The sequence below is a fragment of the Triticum urartu genome, chromosome 5, assembly GCF_003073215.2.
Source record: "Triticum urartu cultivar G1812 chromosome 5, Tu2.1, whole genome shotgun sequence".
In the NCBI taxonomy this organism is placed as follows: domain Eukaryota; kingdom Viridiplantae; phylum Streptophyta; class Magnoliopsida; order Poales; family Poaceae; genus Triticum; species Triticum urartu.
The window spans coordinates 335214305-335228729 of NC_053026.1; positions in this window are offsets into that span (position 1 = coordinate 335214305).

Consider the following 14425-nt stretch of genomic DNA (forward strand, 5'->3'; position numbering starts at 1 on the left):
GGCCCCTGGACTCCGCAAAACTTCCTTTTGCGCTTTCCAAAAACCTTTTGGGCTTTCCCCTTTGGCCCAAATAAAGTGATCTCGTACCCAAACATTTCGGGAAACATCCGGAACCCCTTCTGGTGATTTTCGGAACCCTTCCGGTGACCAAACACTATTATCCCATATATCAAACTTTATCTCCGGACCATTTCGGAGTTCCTTGTCATGTCCGTGATCTCATCCCGGACTCCGAACAACATTCGGTCATCAACATACATAACTCATATAGTACTATATCATCAACGAACGTTAAGCGTGCGGACCCTACGGGTTCGAGAACTATGTAGACATGACCGAGACACCTCTCTGGTCAATAACCAATAACATTTATTTTAGGTTTAACACTAATCCCGAAAGTATAGGGAGTGTGCGATGATGATCATATCAATCTTGGAACCATTTCCAATACACATCGTCACTTCACCCTTAACTAGTCTCTGTTCATTCTGCAACTCCCATTTCGAGTTACTATTCTTAGCAACTGAATTAGTATCAAATACTGAGGGGTTGCTATAAACACTAGTAAAGTACACATCAATAACATGTATATCAAATATACATATGTTCACTTTGCCATCTTTCTTATCCGCCAATTATTTGGGGTAGTTCCGCTTCCAGTGACCAGTCCCTTTGTAGTAGAAGCACTCAGTCTCAGGCTTAGGTCCATACTTGGGCTTCTTCACTTGAGCAGAAACTCGCTTGTCATTCTTCTTGAAGTTCCCCTTCTTCCGTTTGCCGTTTTCTTGAAACTAGTGGTCTCGTCAACCATCAACACTTGATGTTTTTTCTTGATTTCTACCTTCGTCGATTTCAGCATCACGAAGAGCTTGGGAATTGTTTCCATTATCCCTTGCATATCATAGTTCATCATGAAGTTCTACTAACTTGGTGATGGTGACTAGAGAATTCTGTCAATCACTATTTTATCTGGAAGATTAACTCCCACTTGATTCAAGCGATTGTAGTACCCAGACAATCTGAGCACATGCTCACTGCTTGAGCTATTCTCCTCCATCTTTTAGCTATAGAACTTGTTGGAGACTTCATATCTCTCAACTCGGGTATTTACTTGAAATATTAACTTCAACTCCTGGAACATCTCATATGCTCCATGGCGTTCAAAACGTCTTTGAAGCCCCGATTCTAAGCCGTTAAGCATGGTGCACTAAACTATCAAGTAGTCATCATATTGAGCTAGCCAAACGTTCATAACGTCTGCATCCGCTCCTACAATAGGTCTGTCACCTAGCGGTGCATTAAGGACATAATTCTTCTGTGCAGCAATGAGGATAAACCTCAGATCACGGATCCAATCCACATCATTGCTACTAACATCTTTCAACTTAGTTTACTCTAGGAACATATCAAAAATAAAACAGGGGAGCTAAACGCGAGCTATTGATCTATAACATAGATATTCTAATACTACTAGGACTAAGTTCATGATAAATTTAAGTTCAATTAATCATATTTCTTAAGAACTCTCACTTAGATAGACATCCCTCTAATCCTTTAAGTGATCACATGATCCATATCAACTAAACCATAACCGATCATCACGTGAAATGGAGAAGTTTTCAATGGTGAACATCACTATGTTGATCATATCTACTATATGATTCACGCTCGACCTTTCGGTCTTAGTGTTCCGAGGCCATATCTGCATATGCTAGGCTCATCAAGTTTAACCTGAGTATTCTGCGTGTGCAAAACTGGCTTGCACCTAGAGCTTATCACACCCGATCATCACGTGGTGTCTGGGCACGACGAACTTTGGCAACAGTGCATACTCAGGGAGAACACTTTTATCTTGAAATTTAGTGAGAGAGCATCTTATAATGCTACCGTCAATCAAAGCAAGATAAGATGCATAAAAGATAAACATCACATGCAATCAATATAAGTGATATGATATGGCCATCATCATCTTGTGCTTGTGATCTCCATCTCTGAAGCATCGTCATGATCTCCATCGTCACGGACATGACACCATGATCTCCATCATCTTGATCAATGTGTCGTCACATGGTTGTCTCGCCAACAATTGCTCTTGCAACTATTGCTATCGCATAGCGATAAAGTAAAGCAATTATTTGGCCTTTTCATCTTATGCAATAAAGAGACAACCATAAGGCTTCTGCCAGTTGCTGATAATTTCAACAAAACATGATCATCTCATACAACAACTTATATCTCATCACGTCTTGACCATATCACATCACAACATGCCCTGCAAAAACAAGTTAGACGTCCTCTACTTTGTTGTTGCAAGTTTTACGTGGCTGCTACGGCTGAGCAAGAACCGTTCTTACCTACGCATCAAAACCACAACGATAGTTTGTCAAGTTGGTGTTGTTTTAACCTTCGCAAGGACCGGGCGTAGCCACACTTGGTTCAACTAAAGTTGGAGAAACTGACACCCGCCAGCCACCTGTGTGCAAAGCACGTCGGTAGAACCAGTCTCGCGTAAGCGTACGCGTAATGTCGGTCCGGGCTGCTTCATCCAACAATACCGCCGAACCAAAGTATGACATGCTGGTAAGCAGTATGACTTATATCGCCCACAACTCACTTGTGTTCTACTCGTGCACAACATCAACGCATAAAACCTAGGCTCTGATGCCACTGTTGGGGAACGTAGTAATTTCAAAAAAATTCTTACGCACACGCAAGATCATGGTGATGCATAGCAACGAGAGGGGAGAGTGTTGTCTACGTACCCTCGTAGACCATTCGCGGAAGCGTTATATCAACGCGGTTGATGTAGTCATACGTCTTCACGTCCGACCGATCCAAGTACCGAAAGCATGACACCTCCGAGTTCTGCACACGTTTGGCTCGGTGACGTCCTCACCTTCTCGATCCAGCAAGAGGGGCGAAGTAGTAGATGAGTTCCGGCAGCACGACGGTGTGGTGACGGTGTTGGTGAAGAACAATCTCCGCAGGGCTTCGCCTAAGCACTACGAAAACTATGACGGAGGATAAACTAGAGGGGACGAGGTTGCCGGCACACGGCTTGGTGTTTCTTGATGTGTCTTGGGTGCTAGCCCTACCCCTCTATTTATATGTTGAGCCTTGGGGTCAAAACTTGGAGTAAAAGCCTCCACAAAGTCGGTTTCACCCGAAAGGCAAGAGTCCTTCTCGGACTCCAGGGCCAGACGCCAGGGTTCCCGGCGTCTGGCCCCAGACGCCAGGGACCCTGGCGTCTGGCCCCTGGACTCCGCAAAACTTCCTTTTGCGCTTTCCAAAAACCTTGTGGGCTTTCCCCTTTGGCCCAAATAAAGTGTTCTCGTACCCAAACACTTCGGGAAACATCCGGAACCCCTTTCGGTGATTTCCGAAACCCTTTCGGTGACCAAACACTATTATCCCATATATCAAACTTTATCTCCGGACCATTCCGGAGTTCCTCGTCATGTCTGTGATCTCATCCCGGACTTCGAACAGCATTCGGTCATCAACATACATAACTCAGATAGTACTATATCGTCTACGAACGTTAAGCGTGCGGACCCTACGGGTTCGAGAACTATGTAGACATGACCGAGACACCTCTCTGGTCAATAACCAATAGCGGGACCTGGATGCCCATATTGGCTCCTACATATTCTACGAAGATCTTTATCGGTCAGACCGCATAACAACATACGTTGTTCCCTTTGTCATCGGTATGTTACTTGCCTGAGATTCGATCGTCGGTATCTCAATACCTAGTTCAATGTCGTTACCGACAAGTCTCTTTACTCGTTCCGTAATACATCATCCCGCAACTAACTCATTAGTTGCAATGCTTGCAAGGCTTATAGTGATGTGCATTACCGAGTGGGCCCAGAGATACCTCTCCGACAATCGGAGTGACAAATCCTAATCTCGAAATACGCCAACCCAACAAGTACCTTCGGAGACACCTGTAGAGCACCTTTATAATCACCCAGTTACGTTATGACGTTTGGTAGCACACAAAGTGTTCCTCCGGTAAACGGGAGTTGCATAATCTCATAGTCATAGGAACATGTATAAGTCATGAAGAAAGCAATAGCAACAAACTAAACGATCAAGTGCTAAGCTAACGGAATGGGTCAAGTCAATCACATCATTCTCCTAATGATGTGATCTCATTAATCAAATGACAACTCATGTCTATGGTTAGGAAACATAACCATCTTTGATCAACGAGCTAGTCAAGTAGAGGCATACTAGTGACACTCTGTTTGTCTATGTATTCACACATGTATTATGTTTCCGGTTAATACAATTCTAGCATGAATAATAAACATTTATCATGATATAAGGAAATAAATAATAACTTTATTATTGCCTCTAGGGCATATTTCCTTCAACCTGCTGGTCCAGCGGCATCGTGGTGGTGGTAGAGGCCGCCGGCGGCGTTGTGGATCGAGGTGCAGGAAGGGGAACGGGGCGCTCGACTGTTGCTGCTGCTTTGCGGACGCGCGGACGCGAGGGGCTGCGAGCGCTGACCGTCTCTGGGAGCGCGAAGGCGAGGAAGAAGGATTCATGGGGATCGGGAGGAGGAGCGGGGTTGGACAGGCACGGAAACAGAGGAGGGATTTTGGATCGGGGAGGATCCCGATGAGGAGGAGACAGGAAGAGTGGCGGCGCTCGGGAGGATCCCTAGAAATTAGGGATTTGTCTGATTTGGGTAGGGGTTGGACTATATATATATATGGAAAATAAGGGAGTTGGATCATCCGATCAAAATCCGACGGTCGAGAATAGATAGGCTAGGAAAGTCTAAATAAGAAACGGAGACGTTTTGTAGATGTTTGGGGATGATCTGGACACAACGGTGGCGACAGTCCGGGTCGGGTTCGGGACAACTTTCAGACGCGCGCGCGAGGAGGGCCGCGGGCTGACGAGAGAGGTTACGTTGGGTCTGGAGGATTGTGAAGAGTGGGTTGGTCTGAGAGAAGAGGGGAGAGGTGCAGCCCGGCACGGTTTCTGGAGACCGAAAACGTCCGACGTTAGACCGGCTATACTACCGCTATAGTTATCCGTTGGGGCATCAAACGATCTTCGAATGCGATGAAACTTGACATGCGGTCTATCTACACTATAATAAGACCACACGCCAACTCTCATCCCATTCCGAGAACATTTTCCGGTCACTTATAAAATACTATTTCGGACATGCCGCGGGCGCGTGCAAGTGTGTCTGGGCTCAGAACGGACAACGGACGGAACTGGGAGACCCGGACTAATGCAAGTTTTAAAATATGATGATGCAATGCACATGATGACATGATAAGATGCAACACGTAAGTAAATGACATGACAACGTCAGCGAATAACTGGAAGACACCTGGCATATCGGTCTCGGGGCGTCACAGAGCACCTCCCGCAACCTCGGCAAGGTCGCATCCCCGCATGCAGGTACGAGTTCGTGCTCCTGCCGCCGCTGATGGTTTACGGGCATGGATTCGTCTGGCTGTCCACCGGGCTCGGCACTCGCGCATCGGATCTGTGGCTCGCCGATGCCGCTCATAAAGTGCGACAACTGCCCACGGACAGTGCTGCGGCTAACTTCGGGCACACCGAAGCACCCTGGATGGTGTTCTTCATGTGAAAACGACGGGGTACGTGCACTTGCCGTAGCTCATTCTGATAGCTCATTCTTTGGTTCAATTGCGGTAGTTCATTTCGAACATGCTCACTCATGTGTGTAGGAAGATGGATGCTCATTTTGGTTTTGGGAAGGCGAATACATTGATTTATTGATAGAAAGAAACTTAATAGATGTTCGTGCACTCCTTAGTAGAATCAAAGGCAATGAATCGGCTGCATGTGCAACTAGAGGGGAAGCAACGTCTACTTCTTTCGAACCAAAAATGAAGAAAGAAGAATGCAAAATCAAGAATCCGCAGATCAACAATGAATGCATGGAGAAGATATTAGTCCAACTAATGGGAGTAGTTATGGATGTTGGAAATCTTCTAAAATGCATACTTGTGGTTCTTGTTTTCTTTGGTCTTGTTATTCTGGCAAAGATTTGGTGATGTCTTATGTATCCAATGTTGTTGAAAAAGTAAAGAAATGCATTATGTTGGATCAAATTAAGGTGCAAATTTAGATTTTCCGGGTCGGGAGGAGCTGCGCCAGATCAGACCCCGCAAAGCCGACCCATAAAAAAGTATATTCCGCGAATATCCTTTTTTACAGGTCTGTTATGCGGGGTCTGCATCTGCGGCCGTCCGCGCCGGCCCACAAAGCCGTTTTTTCGCAAACTGAAACACGTTTTGTGGGCCGGACGGATACTGGGTCTTCTAGAGTTGCTCTAAGTCTCTAATATGCCGGTCATAACAGTGTATTTAGTTGTGGTCGTCTGGTGGTTCGTCACTAATTGGTTATGGCTCTGGTGTTATTTGCGGTCCGGCTTGCACTGCTCGAGGATGCATCTCTAGCTCCCCCGGTAATAGTTGGCGTTGTCTCCAGGGCTCAGTGCGCCCTTCTGCCTCCCCTGGATTGTGTTAGCTCACTCTTATGGCCTGGGTGGAGGCAGGTCCGACAATGTTAGACAGGTGGCCTTGTCACTCTCGATGATGTTGGGTCATCTATTCTCGTGCAAGTGGTTTAGCTCAAGAGTTGTGACAAAATTGTCCCCGTGATGTCTGTATTTCAGTCGTCGTCATCGTCGTCATGGTTGTAGAGTTTGTGTCATGTTGCTATGGTTGTCATCTACTCCCTCTGTTCCTAAATATTTGTTTTTTTACAGATTTCAAATGGACTACCACATACGGATGTATATAGACATATTTTAGAGTGTAAATTCACTCTTATAGGTTGCAGTAGACGATTCTCGTTTCCATGCCTTGTGTTATAATTTTTGCTCGTTTAGGTTGCGTTTTGCCGTCTTATTCTCGGATTGCCGACTTTTTTGGGTTGATAATCCTTTTGTTGGGGGAGACTTTTATAGGATCTGACTTTTAGGTGAGATCGTAGGATGTTAGGAGCTAGGGTTTTATCGGTTCTAGGGCGGAGACTGTAGGGGAAAGATGGAGGAAGACGAGGCCGAGGGCGTGGCGGCCGGCGGCTGGGCGCCGTCCTTGTGTGGTGGAGAAGAGGCGGCGGCAGCGGCGGAAGAGGTGGCTAGGGTTAGGTCTCCCGGCTCCCTAAGGGAAGCCGAGCAAATACTGATTGCTTCTTACTTGATTATATTGATATATCTCCTCTCCTTATATAGAGATGTTTACTTGACTCCTAAGCAAACGACCCTAATAACGATAAGATAATTGGGCTAAGCCCCTAATAATGATAAGATAACTTGGGCCACAGCCCACTGGGCTAAGCCCCTAATATGCTGGTCATAACACTTCTCCCCGCCTGCACAAACAGCTCGTCCTCGAGCTGTAAGGCGGGGAAGCGCTTGTTGAACTCCTCGAGGTGATCAACCAGCGTCAAACACCTCCGCGACAGTTGGGGCGGCCAGGTCGCCGAGCCCGGCGGCGACGACGTCCTCCTCAATGTAGTCTGCAGCCTCCAGGTAGAAGAGTTGGGGGCAGACGTGGCCGGGCATGTAGGTCTCATCGCAGTTGAAGCACAACCCTTGGCGGCGATGCTCGAGTAGCTCGGCCAAGGTGAGCCGGCGGAACGGGCGCGTCGCGGTCACGACAAGGGGTGTCGCAGAAGCCTGAGCAGCTAGACCCTGCGCGGGAACATCTGGCCAGGGTGGCGGCCCAGCGGCCCGTGACGGTGATTCCTGCTGGATGGCCACCACGCGGCGCTCAAACACGCGGGCATAGTACATGGCCGTCTGGAGGTCCTGGGGTCCCTGCAGCCTAACGTCCATGCGGATATGATCTGGCAGACCGCCGATGAAGAGTTCGGCCCGCTGGTGAGCCGTCACGCCGGACGCAAGGCACGCCAGGGCCTGAAAGCGGTCGGTGTAGTCCTGCACCGTAGATGTGAAGGGAAGGCGGCCCAACTCCGCCAGTCGGCTCCCACATATCGGTAGTCCGAATTGAAGGAGGCAGAACTCGCTAAAACGCTCCCATGGGGGCAATGCCGCCCTCGTCCTGCTCGAGGGCGTAGTACCATGTGTAGGATCGAAAGTATGTCTAGAGGGGGGGTGATTAGACTACTTGACCAAATAAAAACTTAACCTTTTCCCAATTTTAGTTCTTGGCAGATTTTAGCTAATTTAGGACAAGTCAAGCAATCATCACATAATTCAAGCAAGCATGCAAAGAGTATATAGGCAGCGGAAAGTAAAGCATGCAACTTGCAAGAATGTAAAGGGAAGGGTTTGGAGAATTCAAACGCTATTGGAGACACGGATGTTTTTCTCGTGGTTCGGATAGGTGGTGCTATCCTACATCCACGTTGATGGAGACTTCAACCCACGAAGGGTAACGGTTGCGCGAGTCCACACAGGGCTCCACCCAAGGGTAACGGTTGCACGAGTCCACACGTGGCTCCACCCACGAATGGTCCACGAAGAAGCAACCACCCACAAAGGGTCCACGAAGAAGCAACCTTGTCTATCCCACCATGGCCATCGCCCACACAGGACTTGCCTCACTAGCGGTAGATCTTCACGAAGTAGGCGATCTCCTTGCCCTTACAAACTCCTTGGTTCAACTCCACAATCTTGTCGGAGGCTCCCAAGTGACACCTAGCCAATCTAGGAGACACCACTCTCCAAGAAGTAACAAATGGTGTGTAGGTAATGAACTCCTTGCTCTTGTGCTTCAAATGATAGTCTCCCCAACACTCAACTCTCTCTCATAGGATTTGGATTTGGTGGAAAGAGGGTTTGAGTGGAAAGCAACTTGGGAAGGCTAGAGATCAAGATTCATATGGTAGGAATGGAATGTCTTGGTCTCAACACATGAGTACGTGGTTCTCTCTCAGAACATATGAGTTGGAATGGTGTGTGTGTTCTGATGGCTCTCTCACTAAATGAGAAGAAGGTGGAGGGGTATATATAGCCTCCACACAAAATCCAACCGTTACACACAGTTTTCCAATCTCGGTGGGACCGAATCAACAAACTCGGTCGGACCGAAAATGTAAACCTAGTGACCGTTAGTGATTTTCGATGGGACTGACATGCAACTCGGTAGGACCGATATGGTTAGGGTTTGGGCATAACGTAATCTCGGTGAGACCGATTACACAAACTCGGTGAGACCGAATTTGGTAATTAGCTAACCAGAGAGTTGGTCAGGCAAACTCGGTGGGACCGATTTGCTCTTTCGGTGAGACCGAGTGGAACTCGGTGAGACCGAAAAGTTACAAAGGGGAAACACTGAGTTTACATTGGAATCTCGGTGGGACCGATTCGCTCTTTCGGTGGGACCGAAAAGTTACGAAAGGGAAACAGAGAGTTTGCAACCCCATCTCGGTGAGACCGAGATCCCTATCGGTAGGACCGAATTGCTAGGGTTTGGCAGTGGCTAATGACAAGTGAAACTCGGTGGCGCCGGATAGGAAGAATCGGTAGGACCGAGTTTGGCTTAGGGTTTAGGTCATATGTGGATATGGGAAAGTAGTTGAGGGTTTTGGAGCATATCACTAAGCACATGAAGCAAGAGGCTCATTAAGCAACACCTCATCCCTCCTTGATAGTATTGGCTTTTCCTAAAGACTCAATGTGATCTTGGATCACTAAAATATAAAATGAGGAGTCTTGAGCTTTCAAGCTTGAGCCAATCCTTTGTCCTTAGCATTTTGAGGGTTCCACTTTCACATCCATGCCATGCCAATCATTGAGCTTTCCTGAAATAATCATCTTGGAATAGCATTAGCTCAATGAGCTATATGTTGTTATGAATTACCAAAACCACCTAGGGATAGTTGCACTTTCACCATGTCTATGCGGCGCCGCGGAGGTGATAAGAGGCGAGCCAGGTGTGGTCCGACGCGAGCATCCGTTGCCCCCGGAAAAACTGCTCGCACTGGTTGAGCCAGTTGAGGGGGTCCTCGGCGCCGTCGTAGGTGGTGAAGGCGAGCTTGGCGAAGTGCGGCGGTGTCTGAGCATGACCGTCGTGAGTGTACGACTCGGCAGTACGGAGCAGCGAAGAGGATGGCGTTGGTCCGGTGTGCACAGGTGGTCCGCAGGAATGCGGTGGCCATTGGGGCACGGCGGCGGGCAGCGGCTGAAGCGGCTAGTGGTGGTGTAGAGGCCCAGTCAGCGCCGCGGGTGGCCCGGTCGTGGCGGCCGGCGGCCCGTAGTGGCCGGCTAGGTATAGCCGTATCCCCTGGACGACGGTGACGAGATCGTTGAGGACCCCGGTGATCTCTGCCGGGGAGTAGACGATGGCCGGTGGTGCGGTGGAGGGCGCCGTCATCTAGGTGGTGGCGGCGCCGGAAGATGTGACCAGCGGCGCAGACGGGGAGGGCTGTCGTGGTTCTAAGTCTGACAGTAATGTAGGGGGGTAAGTATGGAGAGGCAAGATCTTAGCTATGGAGAAGTTGTAAGCACACGAGGTTTACGAGTTCAGGCCCTTCTCGGAGGAAGTAATAGCCCTACGTCTCGGAGCCCGGAGGCGGTCGGCTGGATTATGCGTGTATGAATTACAGGGGTGCGAACCCTTTACACTGAGGAGGGGGTGGCTTATATAGAGTTCGTCGGACCCCTCCGGCCCTCAGTTATGCAGGGTTTTAAATACATTAAAGTCGGGCGTTGCTGGTAACGCCCTTAGTAAAGTGCTATGATGATCATAAAAGCTACTTAATAACCGACCGTTAGCGTGCGGAGTGCCTTTAGGTCTCCTGACCGTCGAGTGGTTTGGTCTTGGTCGAGTGATCGCTTCTTGGTCGAGTGTCTCCGAGTCTGTCGAGTGGAACACTTACAAGTCGATTGAAAGGTGATTTCTTCTAGAGATGTCCTTGGGTAGGGCAGTTTGGACAGGTCCATGACCCTACCCTAGGTACATAGCTTCATCATTAGCCCCCGAATGGATCGAGGTTTGAGTGGGGAAGGAGTTGAGAATTTCCCCGTCTCATTTTTCATGCCATGAGCATATCTGGTTTCGGATCAATGAACCTGAGTGATGACAACAACTTCCTTTTCAGTCGCCTTGATCCATTCTTAGTTTTCTTGTCGAGTGAGTTTCTTTACTTGAAGGGCTCCGAGTGACGGTGTGGAGGAGATCTTCGGTCTGACAAGTTGTTCTGCTGCCCGCAGATTTCACTAAATGACAAGTTGTACGTGGTTCTCTCTCAGAACATATGAGTTGGAATGGTGTGTGTGTTCTGATGGCTCTCTCACTAAATGAGAAGAAGGTGGAGGGGTATATATAGCCTCCACACAAAATCCAACCGTTACACACAGTTTTCCAATCTCGGTGGGACCGAATCAACAAACTCGATCGGACCGAAAATTTAAACCTAGTGACCGTTAGTGATTTTCGGTGGGACTGACATGCAACTCGGCAGGACCGATATGGTTAGGGTTTGGGCATAACGTAATCTCAGTGAGACCGATTACACAAACTCGGTGAGACCGAATTTGGTAATTAGCTAACCAAAGAGTTGGTCAGGCAAACTCGGTGGGACCGATTTGCTCTTTCGGTGAGACCGAGTGGAACTCGGTGAGACCGAAAAGTTACAAAGGGGAAACACTGAGTTTACATTGGCAATCTCGGTGGGACCGATTCGCTCTTTCGGTGAGACCGAAAAGTTACGAAAGGGAAACAGAGAGTTTGCAACCCCATCTCGGTGAGACCGAGATCCTTATCGGTAGAACCGAATTGCTAGGGTTTGGCAGTGGCTAATGACAAGTGAAACTCGGTGGCGCCGGATAGGAAGAATCGGTAGGACCGAGTTTGGCTTAGGGTTTAGGTCATATGTGGATATGGGAAAGTAGTTGAGGGTTTTGGAGCATATCACTAAGCACATGAAGCAAGAGGCTCATTAAGCAACACCTCATCCCTCCTTGATAGTATTGGCTTTTCCTAAAGACTCAATGTGATCTTGGATCACTAAAATATAAAATGAAGAGTCTTGAGCTTTCAAGCTTGAGCCAATCCTTTGTCCTTAGCATTTTGAGGGTTCCACTTTCACATCCATGCCATGCCAATCATTGAGCTTTCCTGAAATAATCATCTTGGAATAGCATTAGCTCAATGAGCTATATGTTGTTATGAATTACCAAAACCACCTAGGGATAGTTGCACTTTCAATCTCCCCCTTTTTGGTAATTGATGACAACATATAGATCAAAGCTTCGACAAATGATAATAAGCATGAAATATATCATCGCTTTGAGAAGTATGTGACAAGTAAGAGCTCCCCCTAAATTTGTGCATATTTAAAATTTGCTTTGGACTGCAAATGCACAAAGAGTTAGAGTCATGGGTTACTCTTCCATGTCACATACATCTTGGTGGAGCGCTTAAAATGATAAGAATGAAATACATGCACTCATCACCAAGAATAGTGAATGATCACATAAGATAGATAAGATGATAATATTAAGCAAACATTAAGTGTAGCTTATGATCAAACACATGATCATCAATGTCTCATGAGCAATGACATAGTATCTCACACAAAAGCAAACAAAGTTCGAAAAACCACCAAATAAAGCAAGAGAGAAAAAAAACAACACTCTCTCTCTCTCTCGAAGCCTATGATCTGGCAACAAGTTACCAAAAAGTTCCTAGAAAATGCATAGTGCTAGATCGACTCTCAGGCTTGATCTTCTGGTGGTGGTGGAGTCCGGATCACTCCAAGGACGAAGCCTTCTGTAGACGTGGTTGGAGTTGAGGCTGAAGTAGATGCTGGAGCTGGTGGAACTGAAGCTGTAGCTGGTGCAGAAGTGGTGGCTCTGGTGTCAGCAACTGGCACGGCAGATGACCTCGGGCCTCGTGGCACTCTGGCAAATGCATCAGTTGTACTCTTGCCTCTCCTCTCCTGCATGTCATCCTGAAGTTGCTCCACTGCAGTCTGAATCTCTGTCACTTTGACATCCAAGTCATAGAACTTTTGTTCCATGATCCTCTCTAAGCTTGCCTGGTTCTGAGTTAGGGTGGCTAGTCCTTGCTCAATCCTCAGTGTGGATGCAATCAAGTAACCAAGCTGCTCTTGTTTGGTTTTCAAGAAATACTCAGATGCCTCCTCTTGAGTTGGCATCTTGGCAGCTTTCTCCTTCCTCGCCTGCTCCTTCTTTGCTTGTGCTTGAACTGATGATGGTTCATTCTCATTCATCACAACTTGGTTGTCCTCAAAGTCTGGATGAATAGGCAAGTGTTCCTTGTCCAACAAGTATATGCCTGTGCCCATCTTCGAGTTGATTAACTCCTGAATCTGAGGGGCATAACCACAGCTCCTCTTCTGATCTGCTGCAGTCCTCTTGATAGTTTCTACTATGAGGCTCATGACCTTGAATTTCTGAGGCACATCAAATACATGAAGCAAATTGATTGCATGGCCTCTGATCATCTTGTGATCACCTGACTTGGGCAACAGAGTGTGCCTAAGGATCCAGTTAATGGTTGGCAGCCCTGACAGAAGATAATGCACAGACCCAAACTTGAAAGTATCAAGTGCCTCGTTTGGAATTTCCTTGTACATATTGGACATAGAGTTGTGGTCCATCTTCTTCTTGGCATAGATATCCAAGTCATCCTCATGCTCCTCTGGGGCATTGATGAGCTTTGCCCACTCAGCAACAGTAGATTGGTACATCGTACCTTCAGACATCCATGTGATCTTTCCATCTGGGTAGAAATGTGCTGTGGAGTAGAATTGCATAATGAGTTCCTCGTTCCACTTTGTGAACTTCTGCCCAACAAAGTCTGCTACTCCACAAGCATTGAAGCTGTCATACACTCCAGGGTAGTGTTCTTCATTGTCCTTGATGTACTCCCAATTGACCCATCTCATGTCACAAACTATGGGCTTCTTGTCCAACAAAACTGTCTCATAGAAGTCCTGCTGTTCCTTAGTGTGGAACCTATAATCAATAGCAGTCCTTCTCCTTGAAGCATATGGATCTGCTTCTCTCCACTTCCTCAGCCCTGAGTCTCTTCTGAGCTTCATGTCCTCAGCCACAGGATGAGCATCATTGTAGTCTGGGATCTTGGGCTTGAGCTTTCTCAGAACGTGCTCTTCATCATCTTCTTCAGCAGCTTCAGGCACTGGGGCCTTGTTCTTCTCAGTTGCAGGTATGCTCCTCGTATTTCTCTTTGGGGCAAACTTGGGCTTGGAGGCAGCTTTGGGTGCTTCTTTGGGCTTGGATGCAGCAGCCCCTGTCCTGATAGCATCACCCATAAGCTTAGGTGCCTTAGGTGCTGGTGCAGCAACCTCTTCTTCTTTCTCTTCTTCCATGATGGAAGCCTTTCCAAGCACTCTGGCTACGGTCTTCTTGACCCTTTCCTTCCTTTTCTTTCCTTCAGCAGCAACTGGCTCTATGGTTGCA